Consider the following 15,962-nt stretch of genomic DNA (forward strand, 5'->3'; position numbering starts at 1 on the left):
ATAAGGGGAAGTAGATTTAGGACTGAGTTTAGGAGGAACTTCTTCACCCAAAGGGTTGTGAATCTATGGAATTCCTTGCCCAGTGAAGCAGTAGAGGCTCATTCATTAAATGTTTTTAAGATAAAGATAGATAGTTTTTTGAAGAATAAAGGGATTAAGGGTTATGGTGTTCGGGCCGGAAAGTGGAGCTGAGTCCACAAAAGATCAGCCATGATCTCATTGAATGGTGGAGCAGGCTCGAGGGGCCAGATGACCTACTCCTGCTCCTAGTTCTTATGTTCTTATGGTTAGCATTGCTGCCACACAGCTCCAGGGATCAGGGTTCGATTCCGGCCTCGGGTGACTGTCTGTGTGGAACAAAGAACAAAGAACATCAGCACTGGAACAGGCCCTTTGGCCCTCCAAACCTGTACCGGTCATGATACTGCCCTTGGCCAAAACCCTAAAGAACAAAGAGTTGCATTTTCTCCCCATGTCTGCATCGGTTTCCTCCGGGTACTCCGTTTTTCTGCCACAGTCCAAAGATGTGCAGGTTAGGTGGATTGACCATGCTAAATTGCCCCTTAGTGTCCAAAAGGTTAGGGTGGAGGCATGGGCTGAAGTAGGTTCCTCTTTCTAAGGGCCAGTGCAGACTCGATGAGCTGAATGCCCTCCTTTTGCACTGTAAATTCTATGATTCTATTAACGTGTATTCAAGTGGACAGATGGGCGGTTGCTCAAGAATGCGGGTGTTCAGAGGCACTTGTTTGGGCACTGATAATCAAGGAAACTGACGTATTTTGGACATATTGGCTGGATGTTTCCAGCCATTGGGATTCTTTTTTCCCACTGGCAGTGCGCCCTGACGACATGGGGTGGCTTCAATGAGAAATCACATTGATAAGCAGCAAAGAGAGAATCCCGCCTCCAGCGAACAGCACGGCGCTGAGAAACACATGGCTGGGGAACCAGAGATTCCTGCCCATGATGCAAACAGGAAGGGAATATTTGGGAAAAGAGGGGATGCAAGGCAAAACACCGGGGAACTATGTACAAGGAGAGCCAAGATGGCATGGATGGATAATGGCAGAACGTTGGACTGGCCTCTCAGTGGGACAGACAGCAGAAACTAGAAATCCGTGAAGAAAGATTGTTTACCAACCCCTTGACGCGAGGACAGGTGAAAGACAAAATGAGAGATCTACCACATAGTTGTCCTCTGCGCTGCCTTTGGGGCCTTAGTGACTCTTCACCTAACAATGGAATATAGAAACAGGAAGAAGCCATTCAGCCCATTGATTCTGTTCCACTCTTCATTAAGACCATGGCTGATCTGTATCGTAATTCCCATCTACCCATTCTGGACCAATATTCCTGTACCCAACTGAAATCTATCAAGCTCAAGTTTTGAAATTTACAAGACCACGGTCTCCCTCCTTGTGGAGGAGCCCAGAACTAGGGGCGATAATGATTAAGTTAATCACTCATAAAGTCATAAGAAATAGGAGTAGGAGTAGGCCACTTGGCTCCTCGTGCCTGTGCCGCCATTCAATAAAATCATGGCAGAAATGATTGTGGCCTGAACTCCATTTTCCTGATGACCCCCTCTCACTTCACCCCAAAACCCTTGATTCGCTTGTCAATCAAAATCTGTGTAACTCCGCCATGAATATATTCAATGGCGCAGCGTCCACTGCTCTCTGGGGAAGGGATTTCCAAAATCTTAATGACCCTCCTCCTCATCTCCAGCTGAAATGGTTGACCCCTTCTTCCGAAACTCTTTACCCCCTCCATCCCTCTCCCATTCTGTGTTTCCCCATAAGTGGAAACATCCCCCACCACCTCCAGCACGCCCTCTCCCCCACCCTCCCCTTGAAATCTGAGGTGTTTCAATAAGATCACCTCTCATTCTTCTGAACTCTCAACGAGAGCAAGACCCAATCCAGATCGAATGGGGAACTCAGAGGTTCCTCCGGGTGCTCCGGTTTCCTCCCACAATCCAAAGATGTGGATTGGCCATGCTAAACCGCCCATTAGTGTCAAAAGATGTTTAGGTTAGGTCGGGTTATGAGAATAGGGTGGGGGAGCGAGAGAGAAAGGGTGGGAGCGAGAGAGAGAGGGTGGGAGCGAGAGAGAGAGGGTGGGAGCTTGTCTCTCTCGCTCCCCCACCTCCAGTGGCATAGTTTCAGAGCATTGGTGCAGACTCGATGGGCCGAATAGCCTCCTTCTGTACTGCAGGGATTCTGTGACACTTCTTTACCCAGTGAGTGCTGAGAATGTGGAACTCGCTCTCACGGTCAGCGGTTAAGGTGAATTACAAGGATGCGTTTGGGAAGTTAGGCAAACATAGGAGATGGACAGGAACAGGAGGATATGGTGATTGGACGAGATGACATATGAGGGAGGAGACTTGAAAATGAAATGAAAATCGCTTATTGTCACAAGTAGGCTTCAGTGAAGTTACTGTGAAAAGCCCCTAGTCGCCACATTCCGGCGCCTGTTCGGGGAGGCTGGTCCGGGAATTGAACCGTGCTGCTGGCCTGCTTGGTCTGCTTTAAAAGCCAGCGATTTAGCCCAGTGTGCTAAACCAGCCCCATCTGACGCGTGAGGAACATTAACACCAGCATGCACCAGTTGGGCTGAATGGCCTTTTTCTGTGCTGCGAATCTATGGAAATCTATATCTAGGGCGTGAACAGTTTTGTTTTTTTTACTAAGTGAGAAGCGCATTGACTAACCCCTTCAACCCGCACTCCCCACTCCCTGAAGAGTCGCAATGTTCAACAAAGACGTTTGACTGTACTGCCTGCTCGTTGGGACTGTGGGAAAGACAACAACTATGGCAGTAACATGAGCTTCATTGGCTCCCATTGAGCAGTCAGATCTCCCAGCACATTCTAACTGATTTGAAATTGGCCACGCTTGGAGAATCCTTCACATGAAAAGGATGCAGCCATTGAATCATTCCCTTTTAATAAACTCGCAGATGTTTTCAATTTTTCTGCTTTAGTTATCAAGATTAATGTGAGAGAATCTTGCTGAGTGCTCCGGCCAGTTTCTCTCTCCCACCCTCTCTCCCCCTCTCTCCCCGCCCCCCCCCCCCCCCCCCTCTCTCTCTCTCCGACCCTCTCGCTATCTCGCTCTCATTCTCTCTCATTCTCTCTTGCTCCCACCTTCTCTCTCGCTGCCACCTTCTCTCTCTCACTCCCATCCTCTCTCTCGCTCCTACCCTCTCTCTCTCTCGCTCCCAAACACTCACTCGCTCCCACCCTCTGTCTCTCTCTCTCGCTCCCAGCCCTTCTCTCTCTCTCTCTCACTCCCACCCTCTCTCTCTCTCTCTGTCTGTCTCACTCCCACGCTCTCTCTCACTCCCACCCTCTCTCTCCCACTCACACCCTCTCTCTCTCACTCCCATCTTCCCACTCACTCTCGCTCCCTCCCTCTCTCGCTCCCTCCCTCTCTCGCTCCCTCCCTCTCTCGCTCCCACCCTCTCTCGCTCCCACCCTCTCTCGCTCCCACCCTCTCTCGCTCCCACCCTCTCTCGCTCCCACCCTCTCTCGCTCCCACCCTCTCTCGCTCCCACCCTCTCTCGCTCCCACCCTCTCTCGCTCCCACCCTCTCTCGCTCCCACCCTCTCTCGCTCCCACCCTCTCTCGCTCCCACCCTCTCGCTTGCTCCCACCCTCTCGCTCGCTCCCACCTTCTCGCTCGCTCCCACCTTCTCGCTCGCTCCCACCTTCTTGCTCGCTCCCACCCTCTCGCTCGCTCCCACCCTCTCGCTCGCTCCCACCCTCTCGCTCGCTCCCACCCTCTCGCTCGCTCCCACCCTCTCTCTCTCGCTCCCACCCTCTCTCTCTAGCTCCCACCCTTTCTCTCTCGCTCCCACCCTCTCTCTCTCGCTCCCACCCTCTCTCTCTCGCTCCCACCCTCTCTCTCTCGCTCCCACCCTCTCTCTCTCGCTCCCACCCTCTCTCTCTCGCTCCCACCCTCTCTCTCTCGCTCCCACCCTCTCTCTCGCGCTCCCACCCTCTCTCTCGCGCTCCCACCCTCTCTCTCGCGCTCCCACCCTCTCTCTCGCGCTCCCACCCTCTCTCTCGCGCTCCCACCCTCTCTCTCGCGCTCCCACCCTCTCTCTCGCGCTCCCACCCTCTCTCTCGCGCTCCCACCCTCTCTCTCGCGCTCCCACCCTCTCTCTCGCGCTCCCACCCTCTCTCGCGCTCCCACCCTGTCTCGCGCTCCCACACAGTCTCGCGCTCCCACCCTGTCTCGCGCTCCCACCCTGTCTCGCGCTCCCACCCTGTCTCGCGCTCCCACCCTGTCTCGCGCTCCCACCCTGTCTCGCGCTCCCACCCTGTCTCGCGCTCCCACCCTGTCTCGCGCTCCCACCCTGTCTCGCGCTCCCACCCTGTCTCGCGCTCCCACCCTGTCTCGCGCTCCCACCCTGTCTCGCGCTCCCACCCTGTCTCGCGCTCCCACCCTGTCTCGCGCTCCCACCCTGTCTCGCGCTCCCACCCTGTCTCGCGCTCCCACCCTCCCTCGCGCTCCCACCCTCCCTCGCGCTCCCACCCTCCCTCGCGCTCCCACCCTCCCTCGCGCTCCCACCCTCCCTCGCGCTCCCACCCTCCCTCGCGCTCCCACCCTCCCTCGCGCTCCCACCCTCCCTCGCGCTCCCACCCTCCCTCGCGCTCCCACCCTCCCTCGCGCTCCCACCCTCCCTCGCGCTCCCACCCTCCCTCTCGCTCCCACCCTCCCTCTCGCTCCCACCCTCCCTCTCGCTCCCACCCTCCCTCTCGCTCCCACCCTCCCTCTCGCTCCCACCCTCCCTCTCGCTCCCACCCTCTCTCGCGCTCCCACCCTCTCTCGCGCTCCCACCCTCTCTCGCGCTCCCACCCTCTCTCGCGCTCCCACCCTCTCGCACGCTCCCACCCTCTCGCACGCTCCCACCCTCTCGCACGCTCCCACCCCCTCTCTCGCTCCCACCCTCCCTCTCGCTCCCACCCTCCCTCTCGCTCCCACCCTCCCTCTCTCTCTCTCGCTCCCACCCTCTCTCTCTCTCTCTCTCGCTCCCACCCTCTCTCTCTCTCGCTCCCACCCTCTCTCTCTCTCGCTCCCACCCTCTCTCTCTCTCGCGACGCTGGTCCGTCGATTCTCTGGTCGCCGGAGAATCGGCGGCAATGGCGCCGGCATGGTCGCCGCGCCGGCGGTCAAAGACCGCTCCACGCGGGCCCCGTGCGATTCTCCGCGCTCGACGGGCCGAATGCCCGCCTTGTTCAGCCGAGTCCCGCTGGCGTCGTTTACATGTGGTCCTACTCGGCGGGTATGCGGCGCTCATGCTGCTGTGCTGATGATGGGGAGGGGGGCTCCGACTCCGGGGGTGCCTCCACAGTGGCCCGGCCCATGGAGTCCAGAGTCGATGTTGAGGACTCCCAGGACAACTCCTGTTAGACGTTTTAGTTGCTGTGATATGAAGAGTCTAAAGTTTTGCTCCTTTTTCACAAACACACATTTATTTCATTCCAACAGCCTTTGCACAAAACTCTAACTATACATCACCAGACAGAGGCCACCTGAAGCCCCTTTACATATCAGTGTCAATTAATGGATACTTAACATAAATGAGACAACTAATTGCAATGTCTCTTAACCCATTACTTAACAACTCCCTGGACCACTGTGCTGCCGCCTCTGCTGGGTCTGTCCTGCTGGTGAGACAGCACATATCCAGGAATGGTGACAGTGGTGTCTGGGACATTGTACAGTATGATGCTGTGAGAATGACTCTGTCAGGCTGTTGTTTAACTAGTCGGTGAGACAGCTCTCCCAACTTTGGCACAAGCCCCCAGATGTCAGTAAGGAGGGCTTGGCAGGGTCAGCAGGGCTTGGTTTGCCGTTGTCATTTCCGGTGCCTGGTTCGATGCTGGGTGGTCCGTGCGTTTTCATTCCTTTTTGGTGTTTTCGTAGTGTTGGAATACAACTGAGTGACCTGCTGGGCCATTTCAGGGACATTTAAGAATCAAACACATTGCTGTGGGTCTGGACTCGCATGTCGGCCAGACCAGGTAAGGATGGCAGATTCCCTTCCCTAAAGGGATATTCGTGAACCAGATGGTTTTTAAAAAAATGACTATCAACTTTTAATTACAGATTTAAAAAAAATACTAAATTCAAATGTCACCATCTGCCAAGGCGGGATTCGAACCCAGGACCCCAGACTATTGCCCTCTCTGGATTACTCGTCCGTACTACTACTTCCCAGCTCATTTTTGTCTCTTTCCCTACCTGCTTTGTGGGGGTGGGGATTTAAGGAGAACAAAAGAGAGAGAGGCAGAGACAAGTCCTCGAGGCTCGCTGGAAGCCCGACCACCATTAATGCAGCCATTAAAATCCAGGAGGAACAAGGTGCAGGAGTCGGAGGGTTAGCAGGCTGGAGGGAGATCACGGAGATAATGAAGACCAAAGTCGGGACAGGATTTGAACATGAGGAGAGGGTTTTAAAATCCAGGCTTTGATTGACTAGGAGCCAAGGTAGGTCAGCCAGTACGGTGGGGTGAGGGCAGTAGAGTGGGTCTAACTGAGCAGCTCTTACAGAAGGCCGGCACAGACCCAATGGGCAGGATGGCCTCCCATACGGTAACCATGCTACTTGTGAATGGCAAATTTAGATACGGACAGCAGCGTTGCGGGATGTGCTCATATTCACAGGGATTCGAGTCCGGCAGCACTGAAGTAGTAAAGGCTGGAGATAATACAAGTTTCAGCAGGGCTCATTCCCTTAATCCCCTGAGGTGGGTGGACCCTCTGAGAGGGTGGTGTCCCCTGAACCATGTGGTATTTAGCCAAGGCTCGGTTGGCTGGAGGTTTCAGACTAGTAGGACGTTCCATTCTGTTGCCTTGCATTCTGCACTGTGGAATTTATTAATGTGACTGACGAACCGCATTCTGTCCAACTCTGCCTCCTTCTTAAAAGTGACAATAGTCCAAGATATGTTTTTCCACTTAGCAGCTTGAACACATGTTGCTCGTAAGCATGTTTTCCCATAAATGGCTTGGGCACATGGGCAAATGCCTTAAAAGAATGACCTGCCAATGGAAGAATTCAACTGATGCTACAACCTTTCAAGAAATACTCTGCTCCTGGTGAAAGTTATGTAGAACAGTGGCATGGTAGTACAGAACTTGAATATTGCGGAATAGGGAAACATCTTGCTGAAGTTTTTCCTCTCACACTCATCAGGACAAACACAAGAGGCTAGCACTCCTGCCTCACAGGAGTGCCAAGGTACCTTGTTCGAATCCTGGCTCTGGGTCACTGTCCAGTGGAGTTTGCACATTCTCCCCGTGTTTGCGTGGGTTGTCCAAAGATGTGCAGGGTAGGTGGATTGAATACGCTAAATTGCCCCTTAATTGGAAAAAATGAATTGGTACTCTAAATTTATTTTTAAAAAGGACAAACACAAGAATACCAAATTTCAAATGTCCCAACATTTATACTACAGGAGGAAATGGGTACTGATTGGTGGGATGGTTGACTGATTGGTGCCACTTTTGAATTGCATGGGAGCTTGGAGAGCCTATAGTTCCCTGATTTTTTTTTCTCCAGGGCAACCCCTCGACCAATCAGAGTCGATTTGCTGGCTATCCAGCACCCTTTACACCTATAGTATAAATTGTTGTGATTGTTGGAAATTTGGCATTGTTGCATTTGTCCTGATGAGTGCAGCAAGAAATGATTCCGCAACGTGCCTCTCTTTTCAACAAATTGCATAAGTGTTACAGCACAGAAACGGGCCATTCAGCCCATCTAGTCTCTGCAACCTCTTTACTCAACACCAGCTCCTCCCACTAAGGATGATTCCCTCCCCACCCCCACCAACGCTGACCCGTATCCCTCAATTCCCCATGCCATTAAGTAAATGTTCCCGCCAAGCTACACCTTCAACATGTCAACGCTGTACCAGCCCCTGTTGGCAGTACTTCGGAGAGGGGCAGGGGAATGTTCTCCCTGGTGTCCTGGCCAATATTTATCCATCTCAATCAGCAACACACCCAGCAGATCACCAGTGCAATATCACATTGCTGTTTATGGGATCTTACTGTGCACCAATTAGCTGCAACGTTTCCTATACTACAACAGTGACTATGCTTCAGAAGCACTTCATTGGCTGCAAAGCTCTTTGGGACGTTCACCGATCCTGGAAGGCGCTACACAAATAAAAGCCTTCATTCTTTTCACATCCTCACCCCACCCTGTGTAGAGAAACCCCTTTGTTTCAGTTACTGGTGGAGAGTTCTCCCCGGTGGCCTGGCCAATATTAACCCCTCAGTCCACCTGAATGAAACACACTATCTGGTCCTTATTATATGATCATATGTTGCTGGGATCTTGCTGTGGTCAAACATTTCCATCTGCATTTCCTCCATGACAAGAGTGACTACATTCTGGGACATCCTGAGCTTGTGCAAGGTGTGATATAATTCCCTGTCCTCCCACTCTGACCTCGCAATCCTTGGTCTGCTGCACTGTTGGGATGAAACTCCATGAAAGCTTGAGCAACAGCACTTCGCCTTTGGTTCATCACATCTGGCAATTTCCCATCTTCACCATCATCATCTCCCCCCCCCCCCCCCCCCCCCGACTTCTGAAATGAAATGAAAATCGCTTATTGTCACAAGTAGGCATCAAATGAAGTGACTGTGAAAAGCCCCTAGTCGCCACATTCCGGCGCCTGTTCGGGGAGGCTGTTACGGGAATTGAACCGTGCTGCTGGCCTGCCTTGGTCTGCTTTAAAAGCCAGCGATTTAGCCCAGTGCTAAACAGCCCCTCGCACAGAAACTGTTGGTGACAATTTTGTTGGTCGCATCCACATCTCCTCTAGATCAGATTCTGACTCTTTCCTTGCCCCCTTATCACCCCCTGTTGCCTTTCACAATCATCCCTCTCATCATTGAATCTTTCCCTCCTTCCCCCCCCTTGCATAGATTTTCCCTTTTACCTTCATTCCCCCTCCTCCCTTTCCCTGTCTCAGTACTTTTTTTAAAAACCTATTACGTCTCAACCTTTTCAAGTTCTGGCGGAAGGCTAGGGACCCGGAACATTGGACTGGATTTTGGGCACAAAGCGAGTAGTTTGAATTGGGCCAGACCAGCCTCGGTAAAAAAACATCTCCATACACCCAGGTTTTGCTGGAGGTAGGTGAGGGTAGGGTGGGATCAGGCCCACAAAGCCCGGGCACAGAATGTCAGTGGCTACAGGGACAGACAAGTGCCAAGGGGAGGCCTGGTTAGAAGGCTTGTCTTGGTTCTCTGGGACTCTGTACAACTTGTGTTAGATTTGAGGCCCTCGCACCCATTCTCTAAACAAACCCCATGGTCCTTTTTCCCTCCCATGACAACTCGCGCCAACTCATGCTGCCCAACCACCTCCCATAGCCCCACATACTGACATAGCCGCTCACTACCCACAGTCATATCCCACACCAGCAGAAATTGGGGCTGCTTAGAAATGCCAGAATCGCAAATGGGGGTGGGAAGACAGGAGTCCGGATTGGGGGGAAATTCTCGTATTGGGAATGGGGGCGGGAATCAAGGTATTGGGAATGAGGGTGGTTATCCTGGTATTGGAATGGGGGCAGGAAGCCCAGAATCAGAAATGGGAAAGGTATCCTGGTATTGGGAATTGGGGCGGGAATCCTGCAAGGGTGGTGGGAGGCATGATGTGGGTAATTTTGTTTTATTCATTCATGGGATTGTGGGTGTTGTTGGTTAGGTCAGCATTTATTGCTCATCCCTAATTGCCCTCGAGAAGATGATGGTGAGCCATCTTATTGAGCCGCTGCAATCTGTGTGGTGTAGGTACACCCATTGTGCTGTTAGGGAGGGAGTTCCAGAACTCTGACCCGGCGACAGTGCAGGAACGGTGATATATTTCAGTGCGTCAGCTGCGTAGGGCATCAGGATGATAGGATATTTATTGCAGAGGTGTTCAGATATTCCTCCCGAGCTATGGGCCAAGTGCTGGAAAATGAGATTAGTGTAGCGAAGCTTTGAACAAAGAACAAAGAAAATTACAGCACCGGAACAGGCCCTTCAGCCCTCCCAAGTCTGCACCGACCATGCTCCCCGTCTGAACTAAACCCCCCTACCCTTCTGGTGACCATATCCCTCTATTCCCATCCTGTTCATGTATTTGTCAAGATGCCCCTAAAAAGTCACTATCGTATCCGCTTCCACCACCACCTCCGGCAGCGAGTTCCAGGCTCCCTCCAACCTCTTTTGTAAAAAAAACTTGCCTCGTACATCTCTAAACCTTGTCCCTCGCACCTTCATCCTACTCTTCCACCCTGGGAAAAAGCTTCTGACTATCCACTCTGTCCATGTCCCTCATAATCTTGTAGACCTCTATCAAGTCGCGCCTCAACCTCCGTCGTTCCAGTGAGAACAAACTTAGTTTATCCAACCTCTCCCCATAGCTAATGCCCTCCATACCAGACAACATCTTGGTAAATTTTTTTCAGTACCCCCACACCCTTCTGGTAGTGTGGCAACCAGAATTGAACACTCTATTCCAAGTGCGGCCTAACTAAGGTTCTATGAAGCTGCAACATGACATGCCAATTCTTATACTCAATGCCCCGGCCGAAGAGGGTAAGTGTCGTGTTGGATGTTCCGATGCACAAATGATCCAACACGGCTGTAGATGGTACAACTCTGTTTTATTGTCTTAAACAATAACAACTACTAACTGCTTGCTGAGGTTCGTGCTTCATCAGCTAACCTGTGGACCCAACCCTATCACTGTCTTGGTGAGGCACTCAGCACATGGACTATGTCTGAGTGGCACGCTGTGAGCTCTGTGCTCTGAGCTATCTCCTGCTGGAATGAGCGGGAACTGTGGTGTTCCCTGTTGTATAGTGCGTGTGCTCTCACTGGTGATTGGCTGTGATGTTGTGTGTGTGTTGGTTGGTCCAACTACCTGTCCATCAGTGTGTGTGTGTGATTACACCATGATATGCTAATGTGGATATCATGACAGTAAGCATGCCTTATTCCTTCTTAATCACTATTTTAAAAAATATTTTCGAGTACCCAATTATTTTTTTTCCAATTAAAGGGCAATTTAGCTTGGCAATCCACCTAACTTGCATATCTTTGGGTTGTGGGGGTGTAACCCATGCAGACACTGGGAGAATGTGTAAACTCCACACGGACAGTGACCCAGTGCCGGGATTCGAACACGGGTCCTTAGCGCCATAGTCCCAGTGCTAACCACTGTGCCACCGTGCCGCCCTTTGCGTTGCCACTTTTAGTGACCTGTGTACCTGTACACTCTGATCCCTCTGCGTAGCAATACTCTTAAGGGTTCTGCCATTTACTGCATATTTCCCATCTGCCATCGAAATGCATTGCCTCACATTGTCCGGATTAAACTCCATCTGCCATCTCTCTGCCCAAATCTCCAACTGATCTATATCCTGCTGTATCCTCTGACGGTCCTCATCGCTATCTGCAATTCCACCAACCTTTGTGTTGTCCATAAACGTATTAATTAAACTAGTCACATTTTCCGCCAAATCATATATATATATATATTATATATATATATATTACAAACAGCAAGGGTCCCAGCACTGATCCCTGAGGAACGCCACTAGTCACAGCCCTCCATTCAGAAATGCACCCTTCCACTGCTACCCTCTGTCTTCTATTACCAAGCCCCCCCAGTTCTGTATCCAACTTGCCAGTTCACCCCTGATCCCGTGCGACTTCACCTTCTGCACCAGTCTGTCATGCGGGACCTCGTCAAAGGCCTTACTGAAGTCCATGTAGACAACATCCACCACCCTCCCCTCATCAATCATCTTCGTCACTTCCTCAAAAAACTCAATCAAGTTAGTGAGGCATGACCTTCCTTTCACAAAACCATGTTGCCTTTCGCTAAACCTCCACTTATTTCTAAGTGGGAGTAAATCCTGTCTCGAAGAATTCTCTCCAATAATTTCCCTACTACTGACATAAGGCTCATTAGCCTGTAATTACCTGGATTTTCATTGCTACCTTTCTTAAACAAAGGAACAACATTGGCTTTTCTCCAATCCTCTGGGTCCTTCCCTGTAGCCAGTGAGGATACAAAATTTTCTCTCAAGGTCCCAGCAATTTCCTCCCTTGCCTGTCTCTGTATTCTGGGGTAAATCCCATCAGGCGCTAGGGACTTGTCTACCTGAATGCTTTTCATGACGTCCAATACCACCTCCTTTTTGATTTCACATGACTCAAATTATCAACACACCCTTTCTCAGACTCATCCACCAAGTCCTTCTCTTTGGTGAATACTGACGCAAAGTACTCATTTAATACCAAGCCCATTTCCTCTGGCTCCACGCATAGATTCCCTCCCCTGTCCTTGAGTGGGCCAACCCTCTCCCTGGCTACCCTCCTGCTCTTTATATATGTATAAAAAGTCTTGGGATTTTCCTTAATCCTGTTGACCAATTACTTTTTGGGACCCCTTTTAGCCCGCCTGATTCCTTGCTTAAGTTTCTTTCTACTTTCCTTGTATCCCACACTTGCTTCATGTGTTCCCAGCCTCCTAACCTCGGCAAATGCTTCCTTTTTCTTTTTGACAAGGCTCACAATATCTCTTGTTATCTCAGGTTCCCAAAAACTTGCCATACTTATCCTTCATCCTTACAGGAACGTGCCGGTCCTGAATTCCTATCAATTACACTTGAAAGCCTCCCACATGCTAGATGTTGATTTGCCCTCAAACATCTGCCCCCAATCTCTATTCTTCAGTTTCTGCCTAATAATTTTGTAATTAGATTTCCTCCTGGGGATTCCAGCATCCGCAGTAATTTGCTTTTATCTTAGTGCAGTCAGATCTTTGTTGATTGACGTGAACACGGTGGGCCAATTGACCTCCTTCTGTGCTGTAAACATCAATAAATCTATGAATCTGGATTGGTAGGCTGGTGAGGTCAGGTCGGGAGGGGCAGCAGAGGGTCAGGGGAGTTGTTGGGGCGGTGGGAGTAGGAGGGGTACTTGGTGTTTTGGGAGATTCAGTGGTCTAGTTACCAAGGAACTCAACATGGTTTTACCAGTCTGCTATTTCCTGAGGTGGAACCCTCCGAAATTGCTGACTCTAACTCACATTGGAGAAATGTCGGAGGGTCTTGGGCTTGGTGGTGGGGGGGTTGCAGAGGGAGGGAGAAGGAGCACTTTGAAGTTGAATCTTCCTAAGCACATTCCACAGAATATTTGCATTGGGCCTTCCGGGAGGTCCAGTAACACACCCTCAGGATTACCTCTGGGGTGATCACGATCCAGAGACGTACAGATCCAGAGCCTCTGTTTCTCCCTCTGTCGATGCTATCAGACCTGCTATTTAGCTTATCCACAAGTCCTTTTTTTTCTTTCTTTGGCACTTGCAGAGGTTCTGGGACTGACGTCACAAAGTGCATGTTCTGAAATGGACACTGTATTGTAAGAATTCTAACTGCAGAAGTGCCGTTGACAGATGAATTGGGTCAAGTCCAGTTGGGTCCACGATGCAGACTTTACGACCCACCTGGCTGTACCAGTTGAAAACAAAAGGCCTGTTCAAATCCAGCCCCACAGCTACATTCCATGGGACAATGCCCTGCTTTAGGCCGATTGAACCGCTTGACCCAGTGGGGTCAAAGTGCAGACTTCCCTCTTCAGTCTGCCAGCCCGGACCGCACACTAACTCGCTGTTGCGGGGAGACGAGAGGCCCCGTACTTGAAACAGACTGGTTTCCCTTCCTCCGCTTTGATGGCCAGTCAGCGGTCCAGCACCAGGCCTTGCTGGTTACCATTCGCACCCTCCCACCGCCCCTGCTCTCCCCTCCCGAGTCAGAGGTTGTTGTGGGTTCAAATCCCACTCCAGAGAGTTGAGCAGAGTGACATTCCCAGTGCAGTGTCGAGGGAATGCAGTGCTGTCAGTCTTTCAGTTGAGGTATTAAACCGAGATCCCTGTCTGCCCTCTCTGGTGGGTTATAGAAGATCACACAATGCTGGTTTGACGAAGAGAAGGGGAGACGTGTCCACTTCCCACTCCGCCAGTGCTCAGTTGAGCACACAAAACGTGACCAAACCAGATTATCTGGTGGTTATTGCATTTTTGGGGGATGTTGCTTTGTAGCACTTGGCTGCCATTATTTCCACAGCAGTGACTACATTTCCAAAAAGTATTTCATTGGAAGTAAAATGCTTTGAATCATAGAATCATAGAATTTACAGTGCAGAAGGAAACCACACCACATATTATTCGAAAGAAACTCACTTAAAAAATTTTTTTTAAAAATTATGAAAGGTTTTCATAAAATATCAATAACAAAATGAGAAAGAAAAAAGAACCCAACAGGGTTAAGTACAAAACACAATCTAAAAAACCAACCCCCCAAACCCTCCCCCCCCACCTGTACCTAAATAATAAATTAACATTAACACCCCGACTTAAGACAACAGGTGTATACACCCCCTCAAACCCTCCAGTGTAAATAACAGAAACAAAAATAAAATAAACCCCTCCCCCCCACCCCCCGAGCTGCTGCTGCCATTGACCAATGTCTATCGTTCTGCCAGAAAGTCTAAGAACGGTTGCCATCGCCTAAAGAACCCTTGTACCGACCCTCTCAAGGCGAATTTCACCCTCTCCAATTTAATAAACCCTGCCATATCGCTGATCCAGGATTCCACGCTTGGGGGCCTCTCATCTTTCCACTGGAGGAGAATCCTTCGCCAGGCTACCAGGGACGCAAAGGCCAGAATTCCGGCCTCTTTCGCCTCCTGCATTCCCGGCTCCTCTGTCACCCCAAATATTGCGAGCCCCCAGCCCGGTTTGACCCTGGATCCTACCACCCTCGACACCGTCCTCGCTACGCCCTTCCAAAATTCCTCCAGCGTTGGGCATGCCCAGAACATATGGGTGTGATTTGCTGGGCTCCCTGAGCACCTAACACACCTGTCCTCACCCCCAAAGAACCTGCTCATCCTTGTCCCAGTCATGTGTGCCCTGTGCAGCACCTTAAACTGTATGAGGCTGAGCCTCGCGCATGAAGAGGAAGAGTTCACCCTCCCTAGGGCATCTGCCCACGTCCCCTCTTCGATCTCCTCTCCCAACTCCTCCTCCCACTTACCTTTCAACTCCACCGCCGAGGTCTCCTCCTCCTCCTGCATCACCTGGTAAGTTTCCGAGATCTTCCCCACTCCCACCCACCCCCCCGAGAGCACCCTGCCCTGTACTGTGTGTGGCAGTAGCCGCGGGAATTCCACCACCTGCCGTCTGGCAAACGCCCTTACCTGTAAGTACCTGAAGGTGTTCCCCGAGAGGAGCCCGTACTTCTCCTCCAGCTCACCCAAGCTCGCGAACTTCCCGTCCACAAACAGGTCCCCCAACTTTCGTATCCCTGCCCTGTGCCACCCCAAAAACCCTCCACCTGTTCTTCCTGCGGCGAACCGGTGGTTCCCCCGTAATGGGGTCCACGCCGAGGCCCCAACTTCCCCCCTATGCCGCCTCCACTGCCCCCAAATTTTGAGGGCCGCCACCACCACCGGGCTCGTGGTATACCTCCTTGGAGGGAGCGGCAGCGGTGCCGTTGCCAGCGCCCCCAGACTCGTACCCACACAGGACGCCATCTCCAGCCTCTTCCATGCAGCCCCCACCCCCTCCATCACCCACTTGTGCACCATTGTCGCATTGGCGGCCCAGTAATACCCACAGAGGTTGGGCAGCGCCAACCCCCCCCCATATCTCTACTCCGCTCCAGGAACACCCTTTTCACCCTCGGAGTCCCTCGCGCACACACAAACCCCATTATACTCCTGTTAACCTGCCTGAAAAAAGCCTTCGGGATAAACACGGGGAGGCACTGGAACAGGAACAAAAACCTTGGGAGCACCGTCATTTTGATTGACTGCACCCTACCCGCCAGGGACAGCGGCAACGCGTCCCACCTCTTGAACGCCT

At 51.6% G+C, this 15,962-nt stretch overlaps 1 protein-coding gene across 1 annotated transcript in view; it reads left to right on the plus strand.

Moving 5' to 3' along the window:
• LOC140394656 (collagen alpha-1(XVIII) chain-like) overlaps positions 1–15,962 on the plus strand; it is a 227,864-nt gene that overhangs the window by 52,129 nt on the left and 159,773 nt on the right.

The sequence above is a fragment of the Scyliorhinus torazame genome, chromosome 2 (genome assembly GCF_047496885.1).
Source record: "Scyliorhinus torazame isolate Kashiwa2021f chromosome 2, sScyTor2.1, whole genome shotgun sequence".
Classification (NCBI taxonomy): domain Eukaryota; kingdom Metazoa; phylum Chordata; class Chondrichthyes; order Carcharhiniformes; family Scyliorhinidae; genus Scyliorhinus; species Scyliorhinus torazame.